We start from the raw sequence: 14092 nt of genomic DNA, 5'->3' as shown, positions 1-14092 counted from the left end.
ATACCTCGCTACTGTATATAGCCTCTCTACTGTATATAGCCTCTCTACTGTATATAGCCTCTACTGTATATAGCCTCTCTACTGTATATAGCCTCTCTACTGTATATAGTCCTCTCTACTGTATATAGCCTCTCTACTGTATATAGCCTCGCTACTGTATATAGCCTCTACTGTATATAGCCTCTCTACTGTATATAGCCTCTCTACTGTATATAGTCTCACTACTGTATATAGCCTCTCTACTGTATATAGCCTCACTACTGTATATAGCCTCTCTACTGTATATAGCCTCACTACTGTATATAGCCTCTCTACTGTATATAGCCTCGCTACTGTATATAGCCTCTCTATTGTATATAGTATCTCTACTGTATATAGCCTCGCTACTGTATATAGTCTCGCTATTGTATATAGTCTCGCTATTGTATATAGCCTCTCTACTGTATATAGCCTCTCTACTGTATATAGCCTCTCTACTGTATATAGTCTCGCTATTGTATATAGTCTCGCTACTGTATATAGCCTCTCTACTGTATATAGCCTCTCTATTGTATATAGTATCTCTACTGTATATAGCCTCTCTACTGTATATAGCCTCTCTACTGTATATAGCCTCGCTGTTATTGTATATAGTCTCGCTACTGTATATAGTCTCTATTGTATATAGCCTCTCTACTGTATATAGCCTCTCTACTGTATATAGTCTCGCTACTGTATATAGCCTCTCTACTGTATATAGCCTCTCTACTGTATATAGCCTCTCTACTGTATATAGCCTCACTACTGTATATAGCCTCTCTATTGTATATACCTCGCTACTGTATATAGCCTCTCTACTGTATATAGCCTCTCTACTGTATATAGCTACTGTATATAGCCTCTCTACTGTATATAGTCCTCTACTGTATATAGCCTCTCTATTGTATATAGTCTCTCTACTGTATATAGCCTCTCTACTGTATATAGCCTCTCTACTGTATATAGCCTCTCTATTGTATATAGTATCTCTCTCTACTGTATATAGCCTCTCTACTGTATATAGCCTCTCTACTGTATATAGCCTCTCTATGTGTATATAGTATCCTCTCTACTGTATATAGTCCTCTCTACTGTATATAGCCTCTCTACTGTATATAGCCTCTCTACTGTATATAGCCTCTCTACTGTATATAGTCTCGCTACTGTATATAGCCTCTCTACTGTATATAGCCTCTACTGTATATAGCCTCGCTACTGTATATAGCCTCTCTACTGTATATAGTATCTCTACTGTATATAGCCCTCTACTGTATATAGCCTCTCTACTGTATATAGCCTCTCTACTGTATATAGCCTCTCTACTGTATATAGCCTCTCTATTGTATATAGCTCTCTACTGTATATAGCCTCTCTACTGTATATAGCCTCTCTACTGTATATAGCCTCTCTACTGTATATAGCCTCTACTGTATATAGCCTCTACTGTATATAGCCTCACTACTGTATATAGCCTCGCTACTGTATATAGTCTCGCTCTACTGTATATAGCCTCTACTGTATATAGCCTCTCTACTGTATATAGCCTCGCTACTGTATATAGCCTCACTACTGTATATAGCCTCTCTACTGTTATAGCCTCACTACTGTATATAGCCTCTCTACTGTATATAGCCTCGCTACTGTATATAGCCTCTACTGTTATAGCCTCTCTACTGTTATAGCCTCTCTACTGTATATAGCCTCGCTACTGTATATAGCCTCACCAATGTTATAGCCTCGCTACTGTTTATAGCCTCGCTACTGTATACAGCCTCGCTACTGTTATAGCCTCGCTACTGTATATAGCCTCGCTACTGTATATAGCCTCGCTACTGGTATAGCCTCACTACTGTATATAGCCTCGCTACTGTATATAGCCTCACTACTGTATATAGCCTCTCTACTGTATATAGCCTCTCTACTGTTATAGCCTCACTACTGTATATAGCCTCTACTGTATACAGACTCGCTACTGTTATAGCCTCACTACTGTATATAGCCTCACTACTGTATATAGCTCTCTACTGTATATAGCCTCTCTACTGTATATAGCCTCTCTACTGTATATAGCCTCTCTATTGTATATATCCTCTCTACTGTATATAGCCTCTCTACTGTATATAGCCTCTCTACTGTATATAGCCTCTATCTACTGTATATAGCCTCTCTACTGTATATAGCCTCTCTACTGTATATAGCCTCTCTACTGTATATAGCCTCTCTACTGTATATAGCCTCTCTACTGTATATAGCCTGACTACTGTATATAGCCTCACTACTGTATATAGCCTCACTACTGTATATAGCCTCCTCTACTGTATATAGCCTCGCTGCTGTATATAGTCTCGCTATTGTATATAGTCTCACTACTGTATATAGCCTCTCTACTGTATATAGCCTCTACTGTATATAGCCTCGCTGCTGTATATAGCCTCTCTACTGTATATAGCCTCTCTACTGTATATAGCCTCGCTACTGTATATAGCCTCACTACTGTATATAGCCTCTCTATTGTATATAGCTCTCTACTGTATATAGCTCGCTACTGTATATAGTCTCTCTACTGTATATAGCCTCTCTACTGTATATAGTCTCTCTACTGTATATAGCCTCTCTACTGTATATAGCCTCGCTACTGTATATAGCCTCGCTACTGTATATAGCCTCTCTATTGTATATAGTCTCTACTGTATATAGCCTCTCTACTGTATATAGCCTCGCTACTGTATATAGCCTCTCTACTGTATATAGCCTCTCTACTGTATATAGCCTCTCTACTGTATATAGCCTCTCTACTGTATATAGCCTCTCTACTGTATATAGCCTCTCTACTGTATATAGCCTCTACTACTGTATATAGCCTCGCTACTGTATATAGCCTCGCTACTGTATATAGTCTCACTACTGTATATAGCCTCTCTACTGTATATAGCCTCTACTGTATATAGCCTCTCTACTGTATATAGCCTCTCTACTGTATATAGCCTCTCTACTGTATATAGCCTCTCTACTGTATATAGCCTCTCTATTGTATATAGCTCTCTACTGTTATAGCCTCACTACTGTATATAGCCTCTCTACTGTATATAGCCTCTCTATTGTATATAGCCTCGCTACTGTATATAGCCTCTCTACTGTATACAGCCTCTCTACTGTATATAGCCTCGCTACTGTTATAGCCTCGCTACTGTTATAGCCTCACTACTGTATATAGCCTCACTACTGTATATAAGCCTCACTACTGTATATAGCCTCACTACTGTATATAGCCTCACTACTGTATATAGCCTCGCTACTGTGTATAGCCTCACTACTGTATAGCCTGGACTACTGTATATAGCCTCTCTACTGTATATATCCTCTCTACTGTATATAGCCTCACTACTGTATATAGCCTCTCTACTGTATATAGCCTCTCTACTGTATATAGCCTCTCTACTGTATATAGCCTCGCTACTGTATATAGCCTCTCTATTGTATATAGTCTCATATTGTATATAGCCTCTCTACTGTATATAGCCTCACTACTGTATATAGCCTCTCTATTGTATATAGCTCTCTACTGTATATAGCCTCTCTACTGTATATAGCCTCTCTACTGTATATAGCCTCTCTATTGTATATAGTCTCTCTACTGTATATACCCTCGCTACTGTATATAGCCTCACTACTGTATATAGCCTCTCTATTGTATATAGTCTCTCTACTGTATATAGCCTCGCTACTGTATATAGCCTCTCTACTGTATATAGCATCGCTACTGTATATAGCCTCTCTACTGTATATAGCCTCTCTACTGTAATATAGCCTCGCTACTGTATATAGCCTCTCTACTTGTATATAGCCTCTCTACTGTATATAGCCTCTCTACTGTATATAGCCTCGCTACTGTATATAGCCTCTCTATTGTATATAGTATCTCTACTGTATATAGCCTCTCTACTGTATATAGCCTCACTACTGTATATAGCCTCGCTACTGTATATAGCCTCTCTATTGTATATAGCCTCTCTACTGTATATAGCCTCTCTACTGTATATAGCCTCTACTGTATATAGCCTCTCTACTGTATATAGCCTCTCTACTGTATATAGCCTCTCTACTGTATATAGCCTCGCTAGTCTCGTATATAGCCTCGCTACTGTTATAGCCTCTCTACTGTATATAGCCTCGCTACTGTATATAGCCTCGCTACTGGTAAAGCCTCACTACTGTATATAGGCTCGCTACTGTATATAGCCTCACTACTGTATATAGCCTCGCTACTGTATATAGCCTCGCTACTGTTATAGCCTCTCTACTGTATATAGCCTATCTCTACTGTATATAGCCTCTCTACTGTATATAGCCTCACTACTGTATATAGCCTCTCTAAAGCCCCTACTGTATATAGCCTCCTACTGTATATAGCTCTCTATTGTATATAGCCTCACTACTGTATATAGTCTCTCTACTGTATATAGCCTCTCTACTGTATATAGCCTCGCTACTGTATATAGCCTCGCTACTGTATATAGCCTCTCACTATTGTATATAGTATCTCTACTGTATATAGCCTCTCTACTGTATATAGCCTCGCAACTGTATATAGCCTCACTACTGTATATAGCCTCACTATTGTATATAGTCTCGCTACTGTATATAGCCTCTACTGTATATAGCCTCTCTACTGTTTATAGCCTCGCTATTGTATATAGCCTCTACTGTATAGCCTCTCTACTGTATATAGCCTCACTACTGTATATAGCCTCGCTACTGTATATAGCCTCACTATTGTATATAGTATCTCTACTGTATATAGCCTCTCTACTGTATATAGCCTCTCTACTGTATATAGCCTCTACTGTATATAGCCTCTCTACTGTATATAGCCTCTCTATTGTATATAGTATCTCTACTGTATATAGCCTACTGTATATAGCCTCTCTACTGTATATAGCCTCGCTACTGTATATAGTCTCTCTACTGTATATAGCCTCTCTACTGTATATAGCCTCGCTACTGTATATAGCCTCTCTACTGTATATAGCCTCTCTACTGTATATAGCCTCTCTACTGTATATAGCCTCTCTACTGTATATAGCTCTCTACTGTATATAGCCTCTCTACTGTATATAGCCTCTCTACTGTATATAGCCTCTCTACTGTATATAGCCTCTGCTACTGTATATAGCCTCTCTATTGTATATAGTCTCTCTACTGTATATAGCCTCTCTACTGTATATAGCCTCTCTGTATATAGCCTTATTATATAGCCTCTCTACTGTATATAGCCTCTCTACTGTATATAGCCTCTTTCTGTATATAGCCTCGCTACTGTATATAGCCTCACTACTGTATATAGCCTCTCTACTGTATATAGCCTCTCTACTGTATATAGCCTCTCTACTGTATATAGCCTCTACTGTATATAGCCTCTCTACTGTATATAGTCTCTCTACTGTATATAGCTCTCTACTGTATATAGCCTCTCTACTGTATATAGCCTCTCTACTGTATATAGCCTCTCTACTGTATATAGCCTCTCTACTGTATATAGCCTCGCTACTGTATATAGCCTCGCTACTGTTATAGCCTCGCTACTGTATATAGCCTCACTACTGTATATAGCCTCGCTACTGTATATAGCCTCGCTACTGTTATAGCCTCGCTACTGTATATAGCCTCACTACTGTATATAGCCTCGCTACTGTTATAGCCTCGCTACTTTTATAGCCTCGCTACTGTTATAGCCTCTCTACTGTATATAGCCTCTCTACTGTATATAGCCTCTCTACTGTATATAGCCTCTCTACTGTATATAGCCTCTCTACCATATATAGCCTCTCTACTGTATATAGCCTCGCTACTGTATATAGCCTCTCTATTGTATATAGTCTCTCTACTGTATATAGCCTCTCTACTGTATATAGCCTCTACTGTATATAGCCTCTCTATTGTATATAGCCTCTCTACTGTATATAGCCTCTCTACTGTATATAGCCTCGCTACTGTATATAGCCTCACTACTGTATATAGTCTCTACTGTATATAGCCTGTCTACTGTATATAGCCTCACTACTGTATATAGCCTCTATTGTATATAGCCTCTCTACTGTATATAGCCTCTACTGTATATAGCCTCTACTGTATATAGCCTCACTACTGTATATAGCCTCTCTACTGTATATAGCCTCTCTACTGTATATAGCCTCACTACTGTATATAGCCTCACTACTGTATATAGCCTCTCTACTGTATATAGCCTCTCTACTGTATATAGCCTCTCTACTGTATATAGCCTCTACTGTATATAGCCTCTCTACTGTATATAGCCTCTCTACTGTATATAGCCTCTCTACTGTATATAGCCTCTACTGTATATAGCCTCGCTACTGTATATAGCCTCGCTACTGTTATAGCCTCTCTGTTATAGCCTCACCTATAGCCTCGCTACTGTATATAGCCTCACTACTGTATATAGCCTCACTACTGTATATAGCCTCACTACTGTATATAGCCTCTCTACTGTATATAGCCTCGCTACTGTTATAGCCTCACTACTGTATATAGCCTCGACTACTGTATATAGCCTCGCTACTGTTATAGCCTCACTACTGTTATAGCCTCACTACTGTATATAGCCTCGCTACTGTATACAGCCTCGCTACTGTTATAGCCTCGCTACTGTATATAGCCTCGCTACTGTATATAGCCTCGCTACTGTATATAGCCTCGCTACTGTATATAGCTCTCTACTGTATATAGCCTCTCTACTGTATATAGCCTCGCTACTGTATATAGCCTCTCTACTGTATATAGCCTCTCTACTGTATATAGCCTCTACTGTATATAGCCTCGCTACTGTATATAGCCTCTCTATTGTATATAGTCTCTCTACTGTATATAGCCTCTCTACTGTATATAGCCTCTCTACTGTATATAGCCTCACTATTGTATATAGTCTCTACTGTATATAGCCTCTCTACTGTATATAGCCTCGCTACTGTATATAGCCTCGCTACTGTATATAGCCTCTCTATTGTATATAGCCTCTACTGTATATAGCCTCACTACTGTATATAGCCTCTCTACTGTATATAGCCTCTACTGTATATAGCCTCTCTACTGTATATAGCCTCTCTACTGTATATAGTCTCGCTACTGTATATAGCCTCTCTACTGTATATAGCCTCTCTACTGTATATAGCCTCTCTATTGTATATAGTCTCTGTATATAGCCTCTACTGTATATAGCCTCTCACTACTGTATATAGCCTCTCTACTGTATATAGCCTCGCTACTGTATATAGCCTCACTACTGTATATAGCCTCTCTACTGTATATAGCCTCTACTGTATATAGCCTCGCTACTGTATATAGCCTCACTACTGTATATAGCTCTCTACTGTATATAGCCTACTCTTATAGCCTCTACTGTATATAGCCTCTATTGTATATAGCCTCTCTACTGTATATAGCTCTCTACTGTATATAGCCTCTCTACTGTATATAGCCTCTCTACTGTATATAGCCTCTCTACTGTATATAGCCTCGCTACTGTATATAGCCTCTCTACTGTATATAGTCTCTACTGTATATAGCCTCTCTACTGTATATAGCCTCTCTACTGTATATAGCCTCTCTATTGTATATAGTCTCTCTACTGTATATAGCCTCTCTACTGTATATAGCCTCGCTACTGTATATAGCCTCGCTATTGTATATAGTCTCTCTACTGTATATAGCCTCTCTACTGTATATAGCCTCACTACTGTATATAGCCTCTCGCTACTGTATATAGCCTCGCTATTGTATATAGCTCTCTACTGTATATAGCCTCTCTACTGTATATAGCCTCTCTACTGTATATAGCCTCTCTATTGTATATAGCCTCTCTACTGTATATAGCCTCTCTACTGTATATAGCCTCTCTACTGTATATAGCCTCTCTACTGTATATAGCCTCGCTACTGTATATAGCCTCGCTACTGTATATAGCCTCTCTATTGTATATAGTCTCTCTACTGTATATAGCCTCTCTACTGTATATAGCCTCGCTACTGTATATAGCCTCGCTACTGTATATAGCCTCTCTATTGTATATAGTATCTCTACTGTATATAGCCTCTACTGTATATAGCCTCTCTACTGTATATAGCCTCTACTGTATATAGCCTCTCTACTGTATATAGCCTCTCTATTGTATATAGTCTCTCTACTGTATATAGCCTCTCTACTGTATATAGCCTCTCTACTGTATATAGCCTCGCTATTGTATATAGCCTCTCTACTGTATATAGCCTCGCTACTGTATATAGCCTCGCTACTGTATATAGCCTCGCTACTGTATATAGCCTCGCTACTGTTATAGCTCACTACTGTATATAGCCTCGCTACTGGTAAAGCCTCACTACTGTATATAGGCTCGCTACTGTATATAGCCTCACTACTGTATATAGCCTCGCTACTGTATATAGCCTCACTACTGTATATAGCCTCGCTACTGTATATAGCCTCACTACTGTATATAGCCTCTCTACTGTATATAGCCTCGCTACTGTATATAGCCTCTACTGTATATAGCCTCTACCATATATAGCCTCTCTACTGTATATAGCCTCGCTACTGTATATAGCCTCTCTATTGTATATAGCTCTCTACTGTATATAGCCTCTACTGTATATAGCCTCTCTACTGTATATAGCCTCGCTATTTTATATAGTCTCACTACTGTATATAGCCTCACTACTGTATATAGCCTCGCTACTGTATATAGCCTCTCTATTGTATATAGTATCTCTACTGTATATAGCCTCGCTACTGTATATAGCCTCTCTACTGTATATAGCCTCACTACTTGTATATAGCCTCGCTACTGTATATAGCCTCGCTACTGTATATAGCCTCGCTACTGTATATAGCCTCTCTATTGTATATAGCCTCACTACTGTATATAGCCTCGCTACTGTTATATAGCCTCTCTACTGTATATAGCCTCTACTGTATATAGCCTCTCTGGTATAGCCTCACTATTGTATATAGTCTCTCTACTGTATATAGCCTCTCTACTGTATATAGCCTCGCTACTGTATATAGCCTCTCTATTGTATATAGTCTCTCTACTGTATATAGCCTCTCTACTGTATATAGCCTCGCTACTGTATATAGCCTCGCTACTGTTATAGCCTCGCTACTGTATATAGCCTCGCTACTGGTAAAGCCTCACTACTGTATATAGGCTCGCTACTGTATATAGCCTCACTACTGTATATAGCCTCGCTACTGTATATAGCCTCGCTACTGTTATAGCCTCACTACTGTATATAGCCTGACTACTGTATACAGACTCGCTACTGTTATAGCCTCACTACTGTATATAGCCTCACTACTGTATATAGCCTCGCTACTGTGTACAGCCTCGCGACTGTTATAGCCTCGCTACTGTATATAGCCTCTCTACTGTATATAGCCTCTCTACTGTATATAGCCTCGCTACTGTATATAGTCTCTCTACTGTATATAGCCTCTCTACTGTATATAGCCTCTCTACTGTATATAGCCTCTCTACTGTATATAGCCTCTCTACCTATATAGCCTCTCTACTGTATATAGCCTCGCTACTGTATATAGCCTCTCTACTGTATATAGCATCTCTACTGTATATAGCCTCACTACTGTATATAGCCTCTACTGTATATAGCCTCTCTATTGTATATAGCCTCGCTACTGTATATAGCCTCTCTACTGTATATAGCCTCGCTACTGTATATAGCCTCGCTACTGTATATAGCCTCTCTATTGTATATAGCCTCCTACTGTATATAGCCTCTCTACTGTATATAGCCTCTCTACTGTATATAGCCTCTCTACTGTATATAGCCTCTCTACTGTATATAGCCTCTCTACTGTATATAGTCTCACTACTGTAAATAGCTCTCACTGTATATAGCCTCACTACCGTATATAGCCTCGCTCTATTGTATATAGCCTTCTACTGTATATAGCCTCTCTACTGTATATAGCCTCCCTGCTACTGTATATAGCCTCGCTACTGTTATAGCCTCGCTACTGTTATAGCCTCACTACTGTATATAGCCTGATACTGGTAAAGCCTCACTACTGTATATAGGCTCGCTACTGTATATAGCCTCACTACTGTATATAGCCTCGCATTGTGTATAGCCTCGCTACTGTATATAGCCTCGCTACTGTATATAGCCTCTCTACATATAGTCCTCTCTACTGTATATAGTCTCTCTACTGTATATAGCCTCTCTACTGTATATAGCCTCGCTACCATGTATATAGCCTCTGGCTACTGTATATAGCCTCGCTACTGTATATAGCCTCTCATTGTATATAGTCTCTCTACTGTATATAGCCTCGCTACTGTACTGTGGCACTGTATATAGCCTCTCTACTGTATATAGCCTCTCTACTGTATATAGCCTCTCTATTGTATATAGTCTCTCTACTGTATATAGCCTCTCTACTGTATATAGCCTCGCTACTGTATATAGCCTCTCTATTGTATATAGTATCTCTACTGTATATAGCCTCTACTGTATATAGCCTCACTACTGTATATAGCCTCACTACTGTATATAGCCTGCTCGTATATAGCCTCTGCTACTGTATATAGCCTCACTACTGTATATAGCCCACTACTGTATATAGCCTCTCTATTGTATATAGTCTCGCACTGTATATAGCCTCGCTACTGTATATAGCCTCGCTACTGTATATAGCCTCACTACTGTATATAGCCTCCTACCAATATATAGCCTCTTTACTGTAAATAGCCTCGCTACTGTATATAGCCTCTACTGTATATAGCCTCTCTACTGTATATAGCCTCACTACTGTATATAGCTCGCTACTGTATATAGCCTCTATTGTATATAGTATCGCTACTGTATATAGCCTCGTACTGTATATAGCCTCGCTACTGTATATAGCCTCTATATTGTATATAGTCTCTCTACTGTATATAGCCTCTCTACTGTATATAGCCTCGCTACTGTTATAGCCTCGCTACTGTATATAGCCTCTCTACTGTATATAGCCTCTCTACTGTATATAGCCTCGCTACTGTATATAGCCTCGCTACTGTTATAGCCTCGCTACTGTTATAGCCTCTCTACTGTATATAGCCTCGCTACTGTATATAGCCTCTCTACTGTATATAGCCTCTCTACTGTATATAGCCTCTCTACTGTATATAGCCTCTCTACTGTATATAGCCTCGCTACTGTATATATAGCCTCACTACTGTATATAGCCTCGACTACTGTATATAGCCTCGCTACTGTATATAGCCTCACTACTGTATATAGCCTCACTATTTATAGCTCTCTACTGTATATAGCCTCTCTACTGTATATAGCCTCGCACTAGTATATAGCCTCTCTACTGTATATAGCCTCACTATATAGCCTCTCTACTGTATATAGCCTCTCTACTGTATATATAGCCTCTCTACTGTATATAGCCTCTCTACTGTATATAGCCTCACTACTGTATATAGCCTCTCTACTGTATATAGCCTCTCTACTGTATATAGCCTCTCTACTGTATATAGCCTCTCTACTGTATATAGCCTCTCTACTGTATATAGTCTCTCTACTGTATATAGCCTCTCTACTGTATATAGCCTCTCTACTGTATATAGCCTCTCTACTGTATATAGCGTCTACTGTATAAAGTCTCACTAATGTATATAGCCCCTCTACTGTATATAGCCTCTCTACTGTATATAGCCTCTCTACTGTATATAGCCTCTCTACTGTATATAGCCTCTCTACTGTATATAGCCTCTCTACTGTATATAGCCTCACTACTGTATATAGCCTCACTACTGTATATAGCCTCTCTACTGTATATAGCCTCTCTACTGTATATAGCCTCTCTACTGTATATAGCCTCTCTACTGTATATAGCCTCTCTACTGTATATAGCCTCTCTACTGTATATAGCCTCTCTACTGTATATAGTCTCTCTACTGTTTATAGCCTCTCTACTGTATATAGCCTCTCTACTGTATATAGCCTCACTACTGTATATAGCCTCTACTGTATATAGCCTCACTACTGTATATAGCCTCTCTACTGTATATAGCCTCTCTACTGCCTATATAGTCTCTCTACTGTATATAGCCTCTCTACTGTATATAGCCTCTCTACTGTATATAGCCTCACTACTGTATATAGCCTCTCTACTGTATATAGCCTCTCTACTGTATATAGCCTCTCTACTGTATATAGCCTCTCTACTGTATATAGCCTCTCTACTGTATATAGCCTCTCTACTGTATATAGCCTCTCTACTGTATATAGCCTCTACTGTATATAGCCTCTCTATTGTATATAGTCTCTACTGTATATAGCCTCTCTACTGTATATAGCCTCTCTACTGTATATAGTCTCTCTATTGTATATAGCCTCTCTACTGTATATAGCCTCTCTACTGTATATAGCCTCTCTACTGTATATAGCCTCTCTATTGTATATAGTCTCTCTACTGTATATAGCCTCTCTACTGTATATAGCCTCTCTACTGTATATAGCCTCTCTACTGTATATAGCCTCTGTACTACTGTATATAGCCTCTCTACTGTATAGCCTCTCTACTGTATATAGCCTCTCTACTGTATATAGCCTCTCTACTGTATATAGCCTCTCTACTGTATATAGCCTCTCTACTGTATATAGCCTCTACTGTATATAGCCTCTCTACTGTATATAGCCTCTCTACTGTATATAGCCTCTCTACTGTATATAGCCTCTCTACTGTATATAGCCTCTCTACTGTATATAGCCTCTCTACTGTATATAGCCTCTCTACTGTATATAGCCTCTCTACTGTATATAGCCTCTCTATTGTATATAGTCTCTCTACTGTATGTATAGCCTCACTACTGTATATAGCCTCACTACTGTATATAGCCTCTCTACTGTATATAGCCTCTCTACTGTATATAGCCTCTCTACTGTATATAGCCTCTCTACTGTATATAGCCTCTCTACTGTATATAGCCTCACTACTGTATATAGTCTCACTACTGTATATAGTCTCGCTACTGTATATAGCCTCTCTACTGTATATAGCCTCTACTGTATATAGCCTCGCTACTGTATATAGCCTCACTACTGTATATAGCCTCGCTACTGTATATAGCTCTGTATATAGCCTCGCTACTGTATATAGCCTCTCTACTGTATATAGCCTCTCTACTGTATATAGCCTCTCTACTGTATATAGCCTCTCTACTGTATATAGTCTCTCTATTGTATATAGCCTCTCTACTGTATATAGCCTCTCTACTGTATATAGCCTCTCTACTGTATATAGTCTCTCTATTGTATATAGCCTCTCTACTGTATATAGCCTCTCTACTGTATATAGCCTCGCTACTGTATATAGTCTCGCTATTAGCCTATATAGCCTCTCTACTGTATATAGCCTCTCTACTGTATATAGCCTCTCTACTGTATATAGTCTCGCTATTGTATATAGCCTCTCTACTGTATATAGCCTCTCTACTGTATATAGCCTCGCTACTGTATATAGTCTCGCTATTGTATATAGTCTCGCTATTGTATATAGCCTCTCTACTGTATATAGCCTCTCTACTGTATATAGTCTCGCTATTGTATATAGCCTCTCTACTGTATATAGCCTCTCTACTGTATATAGCCTCTCGCTACTGTATATAGCCTCACTACTGTATATAGCCTCGCTACTGTATATAGCCTCGCTACTGTATATAGCCTCTCTACTGTATATAGCCTCTCTACTGTATATAGCCTCTCTACCGTATATAGCCTCTCTATTGTATATAGTCTCTCTACTGTATATAGCCTCTCTACTGTATATAGCCTCTCTACTGTATATAGTCTCGCTATTGTATATAGCCTCTCTACTGTATATAGCCTCTCTACTGTATATAGCCTCGCTACTGTATATAGTCTCGCTATTGTATATAGTCTCGCTATTGTATATAGCCTCTCTACTGTATATAGCCTCTCTACTGTATATAGCCTCGCTACTGTATATAGCCTCGCTACTGTTATAGCCTCGCTACTGTTATAGC

This window comes from Oncorhynchus nerka, unplaced genomic scaffold (genome assembly GCF_034236695.1).
Source record: "Oncorhynchus nerka isolate Pitt River unplaced genomic scaffold, Oner_Uvic_2.0 unplaced_scaffold_1280, whole genome shotgun sequence".
NCBI classification, from domain to species: domain Eukaryota; kingdom Metazoa; phylum Chordata; class Actinopteri; order Salmoniformes; family Salmonidae; genus Oncorhynchus; species Oncorhynchus nerka.
The sequence above is the reverse complement of the archived record's forward strand: the minus strand, read 5'-3'. Positions refer to the sequence as shown.